Source organism: Macaca thibetana, chromosome 5 (genome assembly GCF_024542745.1).
Source record: "Macaca thibetana thibetana isolate TM-01 chromosome 5, ASM2454274v1, whole genome shotgun sequence".
NCBI classification, from domain to species: domain Eukaryota; kingdom Metazoa; phylum Chordata; class Mammalia; order Primates; family Cercopithecidae; genus Macaca; species Macaca thibetana.
Genome location: NC_065582.1, coordinates 50,900,752 through 50,918,234, shown reverse-complemented (window position 1 = coordinate 50,918,234; position 17,483 = coordinate 50,900,752).

Below are 17,483 nucleotides of genomic sequence, written 5' to 3'. Positions count from 1 at the left end.
ACATGTTGATACATTCAGGACCCACATCTTTCCACTTTCTAAAAACTAGCACATTTTCCATCTCGTGGCATCTGTCCTGCTAGATCGCCAAGTGTGTTTTACAATCCCTTTTTCAAGAAATCACAGTGTTGTGGGGTGTCATTCCTCCAGGCCAGAAACCTTAAAACTCATTAACACGAACAGAGGTTCTCTGACTCCAGTTTCATCTTTACCAGTATTCTCCTACCCTTCCCTGTTTCAAAACTAATTACCTTGATAGAAAAAGCTTGACTGACCTGACCACATTGTCCTCGCACCAAGCAAAGCAGAAGTCTGTTAGTGGGTGCATCTAGATGAACTAAACATTTTGGATCCAGCTACAGCAGCTTTCTCATTTGGACCTGTTCTATAAACTTAGAAATGTTCTATGTCCTTCTGAACTTCAGCTTCCCTAACACTACATTTGCAGATTCTCAGCATTCTTTTCCTTTAGGTCCTTGGTGAATTAACCCTCCTTTCATCTTTTGTCCTGTCCCTTTGGGAAAAAAAAAAAAAAAAAAGGATCCACCTTATATTCCCTTCCAATTCTGTCAGTCTATATTTCTAAGACTCCAGCAAATTCTATGCACACTTTTTGTTAAACCTAAAATGGTATATTAGCAAACATGTATCAAGCACCTTCCTCTACCAGTTTTCCCAACTACTACAAAATTCACTTCCTGCAAGTATTAGCACATGCTGAAAATCTGCTCTGACGTCAGCACTGCAGAATTTCTCACCCTGCTTAAGTAGGTGCCTGACCTGGGAATCTGGAGAAAATCATGTTCTAAACAACTTGTTCTAGGTCATTTCCTTCATGTAAACTTCGAGTCCCTCCTTGACCCTGACCTGTACTTCATATCCTATAAACTCCCTGTATCTTCACTGTTACAAAGCATTGTGTACATCTGATCTTGAGACAGAAAAGTACAAGTTTATACTGATGTTCACAGTATAGTAAAAGGAGTTTTCTTAATCCCCCAAAGAAAGCCAATGTACACATTTTCCCTTGTATCCCAGATGTCATTTAGGGCCACGTAGCCCCTTAGACAAGCACAAAAAAAAGAATAAACTAGGCTCAAGGCTTTATAACTTCTCCATAGGAAATTCCAGTGCACTCCCTAAGATAGCTGTGGATTCTCAGGGCGTGTACATTTAATAGCAACCTTTGGCTCCAAGTTTTTAATTTTGTCACATTCAATTTACTGCTGAGGTGGTCATCACCTCACCAACATGGTTAATTTTTTCTCAGTTTTCACTGAAAACAAAAAATATCCCCATAAGATAGGTCTTTGGGACAGCTGCCACCTTCTTGCTTCCAGCCCCAGGATGAAGCTATCTGAGAAGACGGAAAGCAATCTGGAGCCTGAGGTACTGTTCCTGGGACCTGCCCTGCCTCTAGATCCCTTACTTGGTGCCTCGTAGTGAGAGATTATGTCTTCTCACAAGGCTGACCAATTTGCTTCAACTGTAACTGTGATGCATACACACAGCTACTCCTCTTTAGCTCCATTAAAAACTGCCTATATCCCACGCATATCCCACTCTGTAACACAGGCACAATACAATTTGCCCATTTTTAACATTACAATATAGAATATAATGCTGATCCTTCAGAACTGGAATTTCAGACAGGTCTTCAGCTGCCCATTTACAGATTATCTCTTTCAGTTCAACTGCTTCTATAAATGACTGATCGTATTCATTACATGTTCTGCTTGTTTTTTTGTTTTTGTGGGTTTTTTCCAAACTTCCTTCTCAGAAAGTAACTTTGACTTCAATCTTGAAGGTACCACGCAGTTACCTCCATTTACTACCCACAAGAGGCTGAACTAAATGTTCCTGAAGGTCCTTTCCAGCAGTAAAATGTATGACTCTATATAAGAACCAGTTTCACTATCTGCCAGAGATTACACATAAATGCTTTTCTTTTATCTGAGCTTATGTCAGGTGGGGCATCCTCTAAATCTAAAAGCAAAACCATTTTATTTAGGATCCTTTTAGAACAAACAGAACGGAAACAAAACAAGTCACTGGAATACAACTTTTTTTTGGGTTTTTTGGTTTTTGTTACTTTTTTTTCTCTGCTGTAAGAATGGAGAAAGGGAGTCTTTGTGCCCTTAAATCGATCATTTTTACTATTGGAAACATTACTTGATATGATTTATTTCATTACAAAATAGATTCTAATAAGCACTCAGAGTAACACATGACGGTTAACATTAAGAGTGAAATAATGAAATCCCAACTGAGTGAGACCTTGGTTAGTACAGCTGAAGCTAAAACCTCGTATCTTTTATTGGGGCTGAATCCCACTGGTAGAATAAATCAATAATGTAACACCTGGTCCTGCATTGAAGGAAATTTGGAAATATCTTGTTCTACACCTAGAAAAACCTTGCAGCTGCAGAACAGAGCAGCACTGTGCATGTTCTTTTAAGGATATGACTTTTTTAGTTAAGGGGAGAGAAAAAGCACAGGTAGTATGTGTCTCTCTTGTTTCTAACTGTCACCGAGGCAGAGGTCACCGCACTGCTGAGGCTGATGCTGGCTGACAGTGGCAGCATATTGCTTGCTGGATGTGATGATACAATTCAGGGAGAATCTTTGCAGCCCTCATTATCTGCTGCTGTACTCGCTCGATGCCGCCTCTGCTCCCTTCAGTAGGAGGGGGGATTATTAAATATAATTCTACTAATTATGGCTTGGTAGAAAAGTTGGATGGGTCCAGAATCAGTGCCCCAAAGGAAGAACAACATGAGGTAAAGATTGGAGGGCTTTTATGGTGGTACTTGAAGATAATTATAGGTATAGAAACCAATTCCAGAGAGAAAAAAAATTCAGCCAAGCCCAGACTGTTTTCATAATACAGCATAGCTCCCTTTTAACGTGAAACATTAATTGATTTTCCCTGAGGGGGCAAAATTCTTGCAATGTCAGTCTCCTGGACTGAGCCTCAGGCCCAGGGCACCAAGCAGCAAGTGGGAACTTCAAGAAGGCTCAAGGGTCTGTTGCAACTTCCCATCCTTTTGCCAAGGCAGCTAGGCTGTGGTATACCTTATTTTGGGTTCTCCAGAGAGCAGATAGATGGTCAAAATTTCAGAACCTTCAGTATATACTGCATTTTATGAAAATAATGTTACTATAAATTGATTCACAATAACATAGAACCAAAAGTAGATATTGCGAATGATGATACTGACTCATCATTATGTTTTGGTACATTTAAGGTACAATTCAATTAATATCAAAGAATTTAGTCTTTCTCTTTAAAATATCATGACCCAGAATAATTACTCTGATAAGCATACTAAGGCAGAGCCACTTTATTCTACACAAAGGATCACAAGTACACTTTAGATGGCCTTTTTAATCGGGTGGAAGTGGACAATAAAATCTCCAAGAGAACATTTGCCATTGGTGGGCAATGATAGACTCTAGGTTTTTATTTTACAACCTAAGATTTCTCTGACTTTCCTAGATACAGAGAAATAGCCCTGGTTACAGGTGGCCATTATCTGGATGCATCCTTGTAAAAAACACATCCTAAAGATAGCTGTGAAGCAGTCACTCAAATCTGTGGCAACCTAGCACAAGAACATGAATCCAGGCAGAAGAGTATATATAGATATACGAGGCACACGAATGTGGGGCCTATATTCATGATAACCTTAACTGGTCCAGGAGACGGTTTTGGGTATAAAATAGATGTAAGACATAAACTTTAATACCAATGAATCACTGTATGAGAAAGTTATTCTCTGTTCAGTCTATCAACCTACCTTATATGACCAAAAAAAAAATCTGTTTGGTGTTTCTCTTTAATATAAGTCCCTAAAATTTGCTAATCCCTCATTTTTCAGAAAGATAGCAGCCGCCAAGCATCAAATTAAATAATATTGCTTTGTCTTCACTGTATGAACTTTCACAATGACCTTTCATGTGTGAAATCTACAAATGTTTTTCTGTATATGACAGCAATATAAAGTTTCCTCTTAAATATATTAAATTTGGGGGAGAAGTAGGTACAATCCTAGGGGGAAAAACTGTGAAGTGAAAAACAATACAGAAAGCATATAGATCTGGCAAAAATAATGAAAGTAGAAGATGAATAATGGAAGTGTGGGAAGCACCACAATGCCTAGAGATTGGGAGCAAGATTTCACCATCTCCCCACCCCTGCCACAGGGGCTAGATAAATGTTGCAGAGGCTGCCCTGTGCATTAAAGTACAGTTATAAATATGTTTATCGGCATCCTTGGCCTCTACTCATTAGATGCCAAAAGCACCTTTCTCCCCATGTTGTGACACAAAAAATGTCCCCAGGCTTTTCCAAACGCTCCCCAGGGGAGCAGAATCACTCTGGTTTGAAAATAACTAATTTAAAGCAATACAGTATCTGAGTAAATGTTTCAGTTTGAAGGCAGATAGGGAATAGTGTTGGGCTTCATAGAAGTGACAATGTAAAGAATTCCATGAGTGAAAGCCATCAATCAGAGCAAAACAATACATGAAGTCAGAGAATGTTAGGTAGATATATTTTAATAAAGGAAGGGATTTCCTTTGGGGGTTTCCCCCATTCACTGGTTTATTCAAATATATTAAGATCAACTATACTACCTCAAAAAAGGATTCTAGGTATGGATCCCAAAAATGAGGTAACTAAGGCTGTTTGCCTTTGCAATCCATTTCTGTATTCAACCAGAGAGTAGAATGGTTTTGTGAACCTTCAGGGGAAAAAATGCCACAAGATCTAGCTTGCCAATCTGGCATGACTCAGTGGGCTGAACTGGCCTGGCTTTTTTATGAGGTGTTTGGCAGACTGAATATTTAATTTCATTCTTTTATTTTATGTTTTGGGTGTACATGCCCAGAGGCCTTTGGACAATTGCCTCTTTTTTAATAAAGCTAATAAATGCCCAAAGGAAATTTACCTATATCTAAACTGACATAACAAAGCTGACACATTAGAGGGGTCGGGCATGAGAGATTCCAGCAATTTATATAAATGGAGGAAGCTGGCATAAATGTGGATTGTCTGGAGTTATTACTCAGTCATTGGCAGCCTTCCAGGCTGTTCATAATTTTAAATAAATTCTGATCTTGGTGATGTATACTTATTGATCAAGTTTTCAGAAAGTCATCACTATGTACTCTTGGACTACATATTGATCTGAAATCTCTACAGTTCCTGAGAGAGGCCTGGCATTACATTAGCTATTATCTGTACCACAATTTATCCTTCTATTTGAATCAAGCCTGTGGATAAGTGACTCATTCGGTTCCACTTACCATGGAAAGAGACCTGGATAGCTACTGAAAAACAAGATTCTCGGGTCCTATATCTCAATTCATCACTAATTTTCTTTAGACATTTCATTTCTCAAACTCTGTGTCTCCTAAAGATTAAAAAAGTAAATGGTGTCATCTACGGAAAAGAAATCCTAGTTTTATATTACTTCAAATTCCTCTTCTAAAAATATGCTGTCTTCTTATAGAAAGACACTGCTGTAGACTTATCATCCGTGATTTGGAGTTTTTTTCTCACATGGCAGGCAGTGGACAGTAGGTTTTTATGACAATCTAACTCAACTTCCCTTGTAAATAATGGGCCACATTTCTAAAATGGCTGGCTGGAATGAGAGGAGTAGCCAGGGGCCAGAAAACAGCTCTTCCACATATAAAGCTAACTGACTTAAAGGGATAGGTACTTGTTCATTAATTCAACAAACACTTACCGAATGCATACTCTCTACAGAGTCCTGTACTACATGCTAAAATTTGCAACAGTGAATAATAAACTGCTCCTATCCTTGTTTACCCCAGGTACTAGGAAACTGCTCAGCAGCTAAAAAGATTCTCATATCTAAAAAGATTCTCAAGCTAGGTTTTCTACAAATATGCAAATAATACACAAGACAAATGACTATTATCCTACAACACTTAGGATGTTTCATCTGGTAGTGCTGTCTTAGGAACTGAGCTTCCACTGAGCAAAATACTCAATTTTTGTGGTAGAAATAGTACATGATGCTATCTCTTCCCTCCATATTTATTCAGATTTTATGTGTATATTAGGTGTTCTAGAAATTCATGCTTTATAAGTTGGGCCCCAACTAGCTGGGGCTTAAAAATACTTTCTTTATTCCCAAATTGATTGTTTTTCTATCTTTCAGAATGAGTTTTCCAAGCATTTCCCCCCCTTTTTTTCCCACATTCTAACCCTCCTGATTTTATTTTCTTTTATTTTATTTTTTTAAACAATCTCACTCCATCACCTAGGCTGGAGTGCAGTGGCACAATCAAGGATCACTGCAGCCTCAGCCTCCAGGGCTCAAGCGATCCTCCCACCTCAGCCTCTCAAGTAGCTGGGCCTACAAGCATGCATCAACACACCTGGCTAATTTTTATATCTTTTGTAGAGATGGGGTTTTGCCATGCTGCCCAGGCTGGTCTTGAACTCCTGGGCTCAAGCAATCCACCAACCTCAGCCTCCCAAAGTGCTGGGATTACAGGCATGAGCCACCACACCAGGCTCCCTCCCGATTTTAAGCCAAGAACATTGTCCCTAATTCATGGAAATAATTATCAGATTTTCTCACCTTCCAGCCCCTCCTTTTCAAGATGTCCCTATTCCTTCATCCCTCATTTTTTTTCTTCTCCTTTGAAAAGAAATGGTGATCCTTCTCCTCCAGCAAACCCTGAATTGCATATCACTATCCTAGCCCCTCCAGGTTCACCCAGGATAATGCACCATCACTCAGCCCATTATTCTTTTCCATACCATATTCTGTTTCTGTGGGAGTCTCTTCTTTTGCTTGTTATTGCCCTGTTTCTTTACAAAATGGAAGTAACCCCTTAGCCCAACAGTTCAATTCCTGGAAACACATCTTAGAGCAACCTTCACACAATACATAGGCCCATAATCCAAATTTTCTCCAGGATTTCTCCCTGCAAATAGTCCTAAAGACTCAGATGTTGTCTCTGAGGAATTTTAATCACCCTCATTTTAGACTTGATGATATGTGTGTTCTTACATCCAGGATGTATTACTTTTTTAAGAAAAACAATAGGATGTTTTTGAATGCCAATAACTTTTTACTATATCCAATTACTCATCCAATGCTATGGATTCTACTTCTGAAATGATGCTCAAATCTAACCTTTCCCTTCAGCTGTAACCTTTTTCTCACTCCTGCCCACGTTCAGTACTTCTTCAGATATTAACAGATCAGTCACAGGATCTTGATTGAACTTCTTGGCTCTATTTCAGCACTTTACAATTCTCCTTCCACAAAGCCATCTCTTCTAAAACTTTAATTGGATCATGCCATTGTCAGCCTCAAACACCTTCAGTGGCTTCCCATTATCTACCAACTAAAGTAGGAGCGTCTTACATGGCATGTAAAGCCTTAAGAATATGACCCCAATATCCTTTTCTAGTCTTTTCATCTCCATTCATCTTTCTCCTCAAAAATTCATTTTAGACATACCAGACTTCTTCTTTGAACATGGGCTTCTGCCCTTCATTCTTTGTTAGTGCTTCTTCCTAGACCTGGAATTCCCTCCCCCCTCCATGTCCAACTAAATCCAAACCTTACTCATCCAAATCACACCCACCACCTTGTGAAGCTTCACTCAGGCCACTCATTAGAATTAGCCATTCCTTCCTTTTACTGCAATGGTGCCATCTGTCTCTAATGTTATGCTTACCAAGCTGTGTCACAATTACATACAGAGTTTTACATTCCTCAAGGTTATGAGCCTTGGAAGTCATAAGCTATCTTTATTAATGTTTATATTATTTCCATATATGTAATATGTGGCATATACTAGTTGTTGAGTAAATATGTATTCTAATGAGAGTTATAGAATTACTCATATCAGCATTGAAATTAGTATCTGATTTTTTTTTTTTTTTTTTTTTTTGAGACAGAGTTTTGCTCTTGTTACCCAAACTGGAATGCAATGGCCAGATCTTGGCTCACTGCAACCTCTGCTCACTGCAACCTCTGCCTCTCGGGTTCAAGTGATTCTCCTACCTCAGCCTCCTGAGTAGCTGGGATTACAGGCATGTGCCACCACACCTGACTGATTTTGTATTTTTAGTAGAGACAGGGTTTCTCCATGTTGGTCAGGCTAGTCTTGAACTGCTGACCTCAGGTGATCTGCCTCCCAAAGTGCTGGGATTACAGGCGTGAACCACCACACCCAGCAGTTTATGATATTAACTTAGTATTATGTTCTATTTTTATTGCTTTAGTTTTCAAACTTTACACAAAAGTACTACAGCTAAAAGGCTTATGTGTGTTTTTAAATTTGGCTTTAAATTTGAGGGAAAATGGGGCAGAACAGAATTCTGTTCATCAATTTGACTCTTTGAAACTACATATTTAATATTAACAATAATAGTTGCCTTTTATTGAATATCTACTATATGCCAAGCACTGAATTAGCATCATGCATTCATTATACCATGTAATCGTCTTGAAAAAAAATCTCTTCAGTAAGTACTATTTTATCCCCATTTTCCATATAAAGAAACTGAATCTCAGAGAAGTAATTAGCTCTAGGTCATGCAGACATGTGGAACTGCCAGGCATCACAGACAAATTTATCTGATACTACAACCAATGTCGTCTCAACTTTGTCCCACTGTGTCCTCATTACCTGCATTAGAAAGAGGATGATGAAGACTAAGCAAGGACCCTGAGAAGAGAAGTAGACTGGAGCAGACAGATGATACAGGGGATGCCTCAGGATTTCCCAAGGAAAATATACATATTGATTAGAAATGTGGAGTAAGGCAGGAGGAGAATTTCAGGACAGCAGTTAGGCCGCCAGGTATTTGTAGTTCAAGAAAATGCTTGCAATATGTGAACTCGTGGTTTAGGGTAGGTAGCATGAAGAAATTGGGCCCTTTCTATGGACTGCTTCCTTGTTTAAGCTGCAACCATCACCCTTCCCCCTTTGATAAACCTTGAAAACTGCCCTAAAAATGGCAATGGAGCCTCTATTCATTTTCATCAGTTTTTTCCTTACATTAAAGTATATATCAAATTAAGGACTGGAAAAACATAGGTTACTTAGTGACAATTAGTGTCATTATTACATGAGTCTCTCAAAGTGGCAACCAGCTTCGTACATTTTTTTCAACTTTCTTTGAAAATGTTTCTGTCCTATATAGGAGCTTTCTTCAGAATAACACTCAAGATCACAAAGAGAGAAGGAAGAAATGTTTGGGAGCAAACATTTATGTTTGCCCTGTATTAATCGAGTTTTCATTTCTAGGTGGGTTATTTTGTTTTGTATAAGCCAAGGAGTATTTGTGTTCTATTTCACATAGCCTAAGAACTCTACATCCAAACCTAAAGCAATTCCTTTTTTCTCTGTTTTAAATTTCTCCTCAGAAGTCCTTTCTTCCTTCCCTTTAAATGTATCTCTCATAACTAAGTGGCTGTGGGGGAGGACCCAAAGATTCAAGAAAGAAAAATGCCTCTGAACATGCAGCCAGATGCCAGATATGTGTATCCGAGGAGAATTACCCAACTTCTCCTTATTCATTTTCTGCCTTTATGGGCTTATATGTCTCATTAGATCATAAGCCCACAGGGAAAATGTGTGCTTTTAGGATCTATTCAGCAAGTAGTATATTGCAAATGCTGAAAAGATGCTTATCTTTAGAAATATGCAATGATGTAAAGTTATAATAGTCATGGAGGAGAAGAACTGACCTATTTCTTGTTAAAATTATCTGCAGTTTATGTTAAAAAGAGATAAAAGGGTTTTATTCAAAATACTAACCACTAGAAAACCTCCCAGAAAGGAGCCTTGGCTAGGAATCAGAAAACTGTGTATATTCTAATTCTTTCATTAACTCATCCTTATGAAATTGAACCAGTTACTTTACCCTTTTGTACCTGTTTCTTTGTAAAATAGGCATACTAGCCCCCTCCTACTGTCATCGTCAGGGATTTCTAAATATCACATGAAATTAACTATGTGAAAATGCATTCAATAGTTTAAAACAATAACTCTTTGCCATGGTGGTTGTTATTATTACACCATTTGCTTTTCAGTGATTTCCAGTTCACGACAGTGAAATCCACACATGCACGTTTCTTTACTCCTCAAATCACACTACAGTAAGAATAATCAATGCTTAACAGATACAAATCCACAAAGCACAAACACAAAGAAACAGCAGGGAATGAGCAATATCAACACATATTTGGAAGATGAAAAGCTGACCAAGGAACTAGACTCTTGAGAAAACTGAGTGTCAAGTGCCTAGAGACACAAGTCAATTCAAACTCCAGAACTATAGCCAGCCGTTATCTTGGGAGGAATGAGTGAGGCAGGGGCTTGACTAAGGGCATGAGTTGGAAGTCTGAGAAGCAGGAGCAATTCTACCTCCTGAAGTGCCCTTCCTGGATGTACAGAGAAGTTCCCAACTCAGGGTAACAGGCAGGTTGTAGAGAAAGGAAAAGGTGCTGGGCAGACATCAGGAGAGTTAAGTAAAGGTCAAATATGCAACAATGAGATGCTTTCTTCTGCTGCTGCTCTCCAAAATGTCCTGACCACCTGAAGATAACCAGGAGACAAGGCCTTCCTATGTACTCATTAATGATTTAGAAATACAGAGATAAATACCAGGAGAATAGCTAAAAACATTAAAAGTAAATACCCCACAGGGCTGGCAGCTCCAATACTTAACAGTAAAACCCTTGAAATACTGATAAACTACTTAAGTGTATTACTCTGAAAAACTTAAATATTTTTTAAAGATTTATCCTTCAAAGAAACCAGAATATAGACTAATAAAAGAAGCTGATTTATTCCCATCTTTTGATTTTATTGGTTAAACCAGATTAAATTCAACAGATGGGGAATATAATAAAATCTACCTAAAATGACACATGCCACTTAGAAATTTTTTTAGGCTGAGTCAGCCCAGTCGGGGCAGAACCAACTTGTGTTTGATAGCAATTTATGTGATAGTTTTTTTTTGTTTGGTTGGTTTTTTGTTTTTAGGAGGGTCTTGCTCTGTCGCCCAGGCTGGAGTACAATGCAGCAATCTCAGCTCACTGCAACCTCTGCCTCCAGGGTTCAAGTGATTCTCATGCTTCAGTAACCCATGTAGCCTCAGATTACAGGCATGCGCCACCACACCCGGCTACTTTTTGTATTTTTAGTAGAAGTGGGGTTTTGCCATATTGGCTAGGCTGGTCTTGAACTCCTGGTCTCAAGTGATCCTCCCACCTTGGCCTCCCAAAGTGAATGTGATAGTTAATCCCTGTGGAAAAGGTGAGAAGCAGGACCCTGGTAATCTGGGACACATCTGCTGATACAGAGCTTCTTCAGAGGCACGGGTACCAGCTGCCGGACCTGCCTCATTTGTGGGCAGGTAACAGAAAACTTGCCTACTGATGTTTCTCCCTTCCTTTGACCTCCCCATTCCAATTCATTACTAACTGAGCACTATTTCCAAAATTCGTTCTATTCAAGTCATCCTTCTTCAATAAATCCTTCACTGGCCCCACAGACTTTGGAATAAAGCCCAGTCCCTGCCATCCACCAGCCTCATCTAGGGAGACTCCCACTGTGCCCAGCAGAGAACCAGCTACCCATTGCTCCTCCCAGTCTCTCCATTCACTTCCATGCTTCCACAGTTTCATATGCTCTTCCCAAAGCATTCCCTGTAATGCTTTGCCCTAGCTTTTCCTGGCAAAGAACCACTTCTTTTAAACCAGCTGAAAAATCATCATCTGTTCTCAAATCAACAGGACGAATTACTTGCTCTTTACTTCATGCTTTTCATGTTCCTACTCTGTGTCACAGTTATTTGCTTGAATATCTGTCACTCCAATCAAACTATGTTTTCTCAAAACCAGGAATTAGTATTAGCAAAGTGTCAGACACACAGTCAGCCCTCAAGGAGAGTTTATTGAATGAATCAGTAAAGAGCGAATTAAACTAACATTAATCTGGTCCTTGGTACACCTTATGTTTGAATGTCTATAATGCTAATGTGAGAAAATATAATTTGCATTCCCCTAGTTGGTTAATGTCTAAGTTCACAGGTCATGAGGTCTAAACATCATCTCAAAAATAGAAATCAGATCAATGCTCTACCCTCTTTGAATATAATAGAGAGGAACAGAAGCAAGGGGTAACCAGTGATGAAGCTGACATATTAAACACTCAGAAAAGACTATTTTTTAATACCTCTTTCCTCCAGCCCACAAATGGTTCTTATTCTGTAAGAACCATTATTCTCTTGAGGCATCCTTAGTTTTTAAAAAGCACTAATTTAAAGGAATTTTTAATATTAATTTTAATTTTCATGATAGTATTCAAATTTAGCAAAATATTTCATGTTTGGACTAATATGTGCAGTTACTAAACAAAAATATTACACCTCACAGTTCACATTTGTTTTGACTTTTTAAAGTATTAGACAAAAGCAAAAATTCCAACTGGTCACAGAAGATCACAGAATTGAAGTAACTTGTTACCTTTCCTCATCTTTATGATCATGTGCTATCACGGTTAATTTGTAACCTACTCTTTAAAAGCAGTAACATGAAGTACCACAGGGCAGGGAGACAAAAACTGCACTCCTACTAGCTCACCCAATCCTGAGCCCTAATGAATTACTCTCAAAACCAATGTCCGTAGCTGACTTGGCCTAAAGCAGGGTCTCCTGTATTCTCCAAATTAACTTCCATGCAGACTGAAATTTTTATTAAAGAACAAGGTAATAAAAACATGTTCAATTGGAAGCATTGATATACATTCATAAAATTCAAGAGTAACCATAGCAATTATTTATCTCTTAGGCCAACAAAATGTTTCCTTTGCAGTATTTTACCTATAAATTGTTTGAAATTGCTGGAGCAGGGTGACAATAAGAAGCACACCAACTCATAGGCAGTTTTATACCTGGTTTTAAAATCTCTATAGGCAATGCATCTCCTCACTGCCTGCTCCCTGGAAGGCCACAGGAATGATCGCCTTTCCCCTTCCTCTATTGTATTATAACTCCTTACTTCCTTCCAAAAAATGCAGAGCAGGCTTAGGACCTGGAAAAAATACAGCTCTCCTGGAGAGCACAGCTGGAGCAGCCTGGCCTGTGCGGTCAGAAACAAGCTTCCACAGCCTTGCAAATGAGTCTGACACTCTCTGCATTCAGACTCTGTATTCAGACCTCAACCACCTCCCAGTGGTGTTCAGCCACATACCACCTGCTATGGGAGAACTGCCTCCTCCCACTTCCTTAGGAATCAGTCTTACTTCCTTGGTCCCCTACTACATTAGTTTGTTTGGGTTGCTGTAAGAAAGTGCCACAGACTGAGTGACTTAAACAACATTTATTTTCTCCAATTCTGGGTGTTGGAAATTCAATATCAAGATTTCAGCAGGGTTCTTTCTTCTAAGGTTTCTCTCCTTGGCTCATAAGTGTCCATCTTCTCCCTCTGTCCTCACATGGCTGTCCCTCAGTCTGTGTGTTATCTGCCTCTTAATCTTTTCTCCTTACTAGCACACCAGCCATATTAGATTAGGGCCCACCCCAACGATCCCATTTTACCTTAACTACCTCTTTAAAGACCCTGTCTCCAAAAACAGTCACTTTCTGAGGTACTGGGGTTTGTGAGTCAGCATGCAAATTGTAGAAGGACACAATTCAGCCCAGAACACCTACTATTCTCTGACCCCAGGGCATTCAACCCAACACCCTCTTCTTCCTTCCATGTCCAAAGCTCACCATCCACTTCCACACCCAGATCACCCCTTTCACCTCACCGCCATTACCCAAACTCATGTTCCATGTGTCTCTTAACCCCTTGCCTTGATGATTTGAATATTGGAATAACTGGTGATATGGTTAGGCTTTATGTCCCCACCCAAATTTCATCTTGAATTGTAATCCCTAGGTGTTGAAAGGGGAACCTGGTGGGAAGTGACTGGATCATGGGATCAGTTTTCCCCATGCTCTTGTGACAGTGAGTAAGTTCTCACGAGGCCTAATGGTTTTATAAGATTTTGACAAGTTCCTCCTTCACTCACTCTTCTCTCTCCTGCCGCCATGTGAAGAAGATCCTTGCTTCCCCTTCACCTTCCACCATGATTGTAAGTTTCCTGAGGCCTTCCCAGCCATGCAGAACTGCGAGTCAGTTAAACCTCTTTTGTTTATAAATTACCCAGTCTCAGGTATTTCTTTATAGCAGTGTGAAAACGGATTAATACAACTGGCTTTAGCCCTCAGAGAAGAAACGGTATATTAGAGAAGCTGGATAACTGAAATGACACTCTAAGTAATAGAACATGCAGCCGGTAGGGTAAAAATGAGTTTAGTCTTTTGAGTGCTTTTTCCCTTCTACTTCATCTCACTACCTCCCTCCTTGCAGCCCACCCTATCCCCCAACAAGCACAAATGGGGTTCCAGGATAAAATATGTAAATGTCTTTCCATAACGTACCTCCTCTTCCCTTTCCCACTCAAAGCTCATGTCACTGCTCACCTTGGCAGTGAACATAGTTGAGTAAACATGGAAGATCATCTCTTAGAGGGAAAAGTTAGGACCACAGAAAATCACATCACAGTATGCAAATTCCCACACTTGTAAGTTATCTTAGATATTATGCTTCAATAGCTACAATGTGACTTAAACACGCTGGGATCTGTGTAACAACATCTCTGTATAACCAGCCTCTAATGTGGCATCTGGTGCCTAGGAAAACCATACCTTATCACATTTTTTATTGTGTAATTAGCAAATCATAAAGACAGGAAAGTTTTAGACTGCATCTAAAAAGGGAACATAGTTCCAAATAAGCATTGTCATATGGCACAAGTTATATTTTACCTATCAGCTTTATTGGTACCCAGAGAACTATTCTGGAATGCATATTTAAATAATGCAAAACAAACAAAGGGAGAAAAGATGTCGAATGCTTATCGGCACTGTATACCATAGCTTTCTGCAATCACATATGTGTGTTTCTTCTTAAGCTTCTTGAGGAAAGGAACTGAATCTTTCAGTACTATGAGTTACCTTAAAAAAAAAAAAAAAAAAAAAAAAAAAAAAAAAAGCACTCCATAACTATGTTGAACTGAACTAAACTGAATTAAATACATATTTATTTGCTGGCCTATGAACACAAAAATAGCTTATCGATTTTCACCTGTTCAGACAGGATCAGAACACAGATTTCCACATGACAATTTCAATCACTATAATGCTCCAGATATCTAAGTTTAAATAACACTTTACACATTTCAGAAATAAGAAATTTAAATAGAGTGGAATTTATGTTTTGTCTATTATCTCTTACCATTATTCCTAAATTCCTCACAACATTCAAGTTTGTCTATTCAGCATTTAATTATCTTTATTGCACCCAAAATAGTCTTTGTTCAAGAAAAACATTAAATACACAATTTAGAGATGAAGAAAAACATGACATTCAGTATTATCTTACTTTCAGAAAATAATTCTGTATGCATGAAGAGTGTACTATGAACTAGGGAATAATTTAACTTTAAGACCCTCATATTCAGTTGTTAATTACTTTTTTGTTGTCCTCAATATATTTCTATTGCATCAATGGAAAACTATAGCAGTCCTCCAGTGACCAAAATTATACATATCAATTCTTATGAATATTAATTAAAAGCTTTCTGTCTTCATGGAAAACCATCTACTTCCTATTTCAAAGGCATTGAATTTCAATGCTATAAAAAATATACTTCAGTTAAAATTTTCAGCACATCCCAATCAATAAGATTACGGGTTCTTTTGTTGTTCTTCTTCAACTTCTGGAAAGAAACATTTTTAAATGAAGTAATTGATCTACAACATTTTGCCTGTAAAATAACCTATTTCAAAAGAAAATAAAAGTGCCATATCTGACTTATGAAAAAATACGTGTTACAGAGAGAAAGCTGTTTAGTTATTGCGACCTTTGACAACCGAGTGAGCAAAAGTTGAGAGAATCAATCAAACGTGTTTGCGGTGTGCCCATCCCCACAGTGGCAGAGCACGTAGTGGGGTTATAGATATGAGAAAAGAGTACTCGTAATCTTGCACTCATAGCGCTTAAAGAAAAAGTTTCCGTGTCTGCTCATACGTGCACACACACAGGAGCACATTTAGAAAAGCACTAATATGTGTGGAAGGGGTCCTACTCGTCCAGGTATTTGTTCTTTTCTCTTATTTCCTTCCTTGTCCTTTGAGAACAGAACTGGCAACTGGAGAGTATATGGTGAACGGAGTTGAAGGCAGATTGTGTCTAAATTCCGTGTAAAACAGTCATTCTTAATCTTGGTTTTGCTACCTTCTAAAATAAGTTTATGTCAACAATATAACAAAATATGCCAAATTTTATCAAAGCAAAATGTAAATTATTTTATTTAAAACATGTGCTATTTAAAGGATATTACAAAAAATACAGATGATGAACAGCGAGATGGAAGAGACGCACAGGGCACAGTATGTAGGAAGGGGAGTAGAGCTTCTCAGCATGCCACCCTCCAGAAACCTCCCCGTGTTCAGCCATCTGAAAGCACTCGCAAATCTGTGGTTGATTACATCATTGGCCACTGGTAATCGCTCAGCCTTCAGCCCTTCTCCCCTCCCCAGAAGGTAGGGGATAGGGATGAAAGTCCAAAACCTTTAATCAATGCTTCAGCATTTCTGGCAATCAGGCCCATCCTGAAGCCATCTAGGGGTCCCCAGACACTAGTCATCTCATTACCATAGAAAAGACACTCATCCAACTGAAGATCCTGAGTTTTAGGAGCTGTGTGACAGGAAGTGGGACCAAATATATATTTTACAATATCACAGATGTTATTTGCCTTTGTCAGGAAGCAGGTCTTTGATTCAAGGATAGTTGCAAATGTAGTTTTTTTAATAAGTAGAATATTCTGAGAGTTTTTGTGAGAGAAAGTCAAGACAAAGAAAACAACTAGGCAGGTAGTAGGCAGTTAGGATGTGCCAGCAATTCTTCTAAGCATATTCCACATGTCTTTAAAATATCACCCAGATACCAACTGAAACAGTCCATCCCACATTCTTTCTCCTTTGGTTTCTGTGCACTCTTCCTATGAGTTTCTGTTTTGGAGTGCCTAATCCTGATGTGAGCCTCACCCAAGCCTCACTGTCAGTCCCATTTTCTTCTCCCAGGGCCAGACCTCAGCAGAAGTGGTGTCAATCACTTACTCCTTTCCCAAAGCTCACTGCACACACCACTTATGACATAGAAGACTCTACCAAAGGAAATCAAACTACAGAACAGCAACAAAACTCAAAAAATTAACATTCGGCTTTTCTGTTATTAAAATATTTTCTCAGCAAACAATAACAAATGTTGGTGAGGTTATTGAGAAGATAAAACTTCCATCCACAGATGGTGGGAATGTAAAATGTAGCCACTTTGGAAAACAGCTTAGCAGTTCCC